The following is a 4,531-nucleotide window of genomic DNA, read 5'->3' on the forward strand; positions in this document are numbered from 1 at the left end:
AGGGCAAATGTTGTACACATACAGTTCAGGCAGATGTTAACGAAATTATATTAAAAATAAAACGAAGGAAAACACACGTGTGTTGCCTCTCTGCAAAATGTCAGAAGTAATGGAGATTAAATACGCTTTACACCGCTTAAACTGCCAAAGGAGTAACTGTAAACAGCTGAATACTTGTCAGTGATTGGTTGAAATTATCGAAATAAGACAATTTTTTACATGAAATAACTTCGAATACAAAAATTTTTTTCTGTTCTATAACACAAAATAGATAAGTATACGAAGTTTGAAAGTCTTTCGGTACCAAAAACACTACATAAAACATAAATGAAAACTGGTGCCCCCGTTTTGAACTAGATCCAACCATGTTAAGTAATAAAGCACCAAAAGAGAATGACACTCCAAAGACACAATGATATATATATATATATATATATATATGAATAAATATTCAAGAACTATTTATATAGATATTATTATTAGTTATTATTAATACAATAACAACAACAATGATATAAGTGGCCAGCAAGCAAAAGCCAATAAATGGCAAATCCTAAATTTTATAATTAATTTATAATTATAATTGAGGGGAAACACAAGGTGCCAGCATTGCTGTAAAAATCAGAGTTGAAAAAACCTCTAGGGCTTCTTTCGGTTTCTGTCTACGAAATCCATTCACAAGGCTTTGTTTGACCTGAGGTTATAGCAGAAGACACTTGTCCAAGCTGTTACACAGTGAGACTGAACCTGAAACCATGTGGTTGGGAAACAAACTTCTAACCACACAGCCATACCAAGACTAATTTTGATAACCAAAGGAAGGCAGCGAAAATAAGTACCAGTTGATTACTGGGGTCAATGCAATTGACTTAAACTCCTTCCCCAAAATTGCTGGCTAGCGCCAAAATTGAAATCACTATTAGTGTTTGGAAATGTTGTTTTGATAATTCATATTATATTGAATAATAAAAGAAATGTTTGAGAAGCACTCTATTAGAGCTGTCCCATACTCGTTTTGGCTCTTTGCATTCTGAGTTCAAATCACACTGAGGTCATTTTTGCCTTTCATCCCTTAATCCTTTAGCATTCAGATAATTCTGTCAAATGTAATGCTTGTCTTTCCTCATTGTTTTAAGATAATCATGCATTATCTTGTAGCTTCAAAATTTCAGGTACTCCAGTATGGCCCCAGTCAAATGACTGAAACGAGTAAAAGAATAAAAGAATGTAATTGCTTATTTTTAGAATGACACTAAAGGGTAGGAATAAGATACCAGATTTGGCTGGTTTGACTGTAAAACAGGTAGAATATTTGGGCCAGATATGGCCAGTTTAAACGCTAAAGGATCAAAGGTCAATAAAATAAGGCACCAATCAAAGACAGTGAATTGGTGGAATTGTTAAAGCATCAGACAAGATGCCTTGCAGTGTTTGTTCCAACCGTTTACTATCTGAGTTCTTGGGTAATAGACTTAATCTCCGTTGCTAGGGTTAGTATTACCTCTGGTTCTTGAGTGCATTTGGCAGATTCCACTCAATTGCAAGCATTCAGGTCAGGTGTCTGGTTTGAGAATAACTTCCTCCCTTCCTGCCACAAGGCTTGAAGGACCTAGAAAAGAAATGTGGAGGTCACTGGTACGGCTCATTCCTCTATGGTTACTCTCATTGAACAGCTGCAGTAGAGTATTAAAAAAATACCAAAGTAGAGATAAAGTTTAAGCTGCTGTAATATACGATATAAATCGCACAATAGTATGTATGTAGGAAGGTATGTATGTATGTATGCATCTAAGTATATATGTAGACAGACAGATAGTCAGATAGAGGGAGAGAGAGAGAGAGAGAGAGAGAAAGATAGAGACAAATAGATAGATAAATAGACAGACAGATAAACAGATAGGCAGACAGACAGACAGATAAACAGATAGACAAATAAACAGATAGATAGATAGATAGATAGATAGATAGATAGATAGATAGATAGACAGAAAAAGAGACTGATAAACCGATAGATATGTTTCTTTATTAGCCACACAGGGCTGAACACAGAGGGGACAAGTTACAAAGTACACCTTTTTCTTTTTCGGGAGGAGAAGGAAGGGAAAAAAGGGGGGTAGATTTTCGATCAAAAGGGATCGTAAACAGATAGATAGATAGATAGATATACACATCCATTGTTCCATATCACATTTTACATATACTCCTCTTTCTGCATTTATCAAACCCACCTACTGCATCATATATTAGAATTACTATAGATTATCACATCATTACAATTCCACAGATTACACCTCACACCATTCCATTTCTATACCACACATGTGCTGTACTAATCTTTTCTCTTATCACATCGTTCAACCAACCAACAACTTACCATACTTTATGTCCTACTGCAGAATATATATATATATACAAGGTGGGCCAAAAGTAACGCACCAAGATTAAAACAATACATATTACGTGGATCTAACTGTTTTGGTGCGTTACTTTTGGCCCATCCTGTATATTATACCATAACTTGCAAACTTTAGCTGAATAAACTAGTTATTTCCCTTCGTAATGTACCCCCTCCCCCAAAACCTTCTCTACATACATGTATATGCGCGTCCATGTATGTATGTATATGTGTGTGTGAGTCAAATGTTGCGCTTAAATATATCTATTTTGCTTTTTTATATTATCCTGACTCTTGTTTTTTTCATGTGTAAACGATCGTCTGTGACTAATTATTTTTTTTTAAACGCAATGGAACCTGCTTTATTTACTGTGATCATTTTGGAACGGGACCTTCTAACCAACTGCCAACGACGATCAGAAAGTATAATAGCAATTATCCTGAGCATGTTTGGGACTCCAGTAATTTTAACAATAACCGTTTGATCCCATTACATATAATTATAAGCTGTTTCCATTATATATATATATATATATATATATATATATATATATATATATATATATATGAGAGAGAGAGAGAAAGAATATATATATATAATTTGTGTGTGAGCGCGTGCGCATAATAGATTTATCGATATTTCGAGTTCCATTCTAAGGTCATGGGTCAGAAGAACGAATCTTTTTACAAAATAAAATAACCAATTGTTTTTCTTTTCCGTTTTATCTGCATTGGTTGCATACGTATTTTGTTTTCATTGCTTTTGATTTTAACTTCTCTGGTTGCGACCTGTTGCATAAATTAAACGATTTATATTTGCATAAATTAAGTGATTCATATTTTTTGAATTAGCGTAACGTTTGAATATTTTTTAATTACAACTTCTGTATAATTATAGTCACTTGGCCTTACAGGTAATTACTAAGTCATTCTGTTGTCGTTTAACCCTTTGACTGTCAAAATCATTTTTTTTTATAAGTTTATCTTAGGACTCGCTTGTTTTCAAACTTTTAATTAGCTTTTGTTTCATATGTTCTGAGTAATATAAAGCTTTCGTTTCATAAGTCCCAAATTACTCTGGCGGTTAAAAAGGGTGGAATGTGTAATATAATTGGTGCATGGACGTCAGGAAAATAAGTCCCATGTACCACATATAATACACAGGAACTAGTCCTAGTTCAAGAACTACGCATTGACTAGAAGTTTAGTCTTCTGGAAAAAAAAAGGTGAAACTAAATAACGCCGGATGTGATAATACTGAAATTCCATTTCATTATATTGATATAACACGAAAACGATATTAAGAACAGACGTACATTTTATTTCACACAACTTAATACAATGTATAGAACACACACATAAACGCAAATAGATTTTAATGATTTTTGTCGGAAAAAAAATCAACCACCACATATATTACGACAAAATCCACGCGAATAACGCCACTACTTCCTATTAGTTCTTTGAGAACAATTCAATGCAGGATTATTGTATTAATTACGCGAATCCGTTTTGGCTATCATGCATAGATAAAGAAGCCGTGGTATTGCCTTTTTTTTCCGGTCCGTTTCTGGGTACAGTAAGTTAGAGCTGTGTCTTGTACCCGCAACTGTTATTGCAGAAATGCTGAAGATATCATCAGAAGATACAATACTAGTTGCCAGTGGACTCGGTACGGTCAGGTGGATTTTAAAAATGAAATCTTGATATTTCTCCAGGTCAGTTAAGAAAATTATGGGACTTCACTGTCTGTCCTTAACTGCATATTAACCGAGTTATAATTTAAAGCGATTCAACTATGACCATCACGCTTAGACGCGCCATGTCATATTTATAAATTTCTTAAAAAAAAAAAAAAAAGACAGTTGTGTGATTTCTAACAGGCCAAACTACCTGATAGATACTCTCACTGGTTCGCTTTAAGTTGCGATTAGTTACGTCTGATGTACTTGTTATAATTTGGCGTTGTAACTTCTGCGATAGTGCTGCTGCTGTTGCTGTTTAACCCCAGGTCAGCACTGATTGAGAAGACGTACGATCAGAGTCTTTCCAGCTATGACCATCACTAGCTACAATGTGTGCCGCCCGAGGCGGCTCCTCCGTTTGCTGCCCCCGAACCCCCCCAAAAAACATACT

Source organism: Octopus bimaculoides, chromosome 15 (genome assembly GCF_001194135.2).
Source record: "Octopus bimaculoides isolate UCB-OBI-ISO-001 chromosome 15, ASM119413v2, whole genome shotgun sequence".
Classification (NCBI taxonomy): Eukaryota; Metazoa; Mollusca; class Cephalopoda; order Octopoda; family Octopodidae; genus Octopus; species Octopus bimaculoides.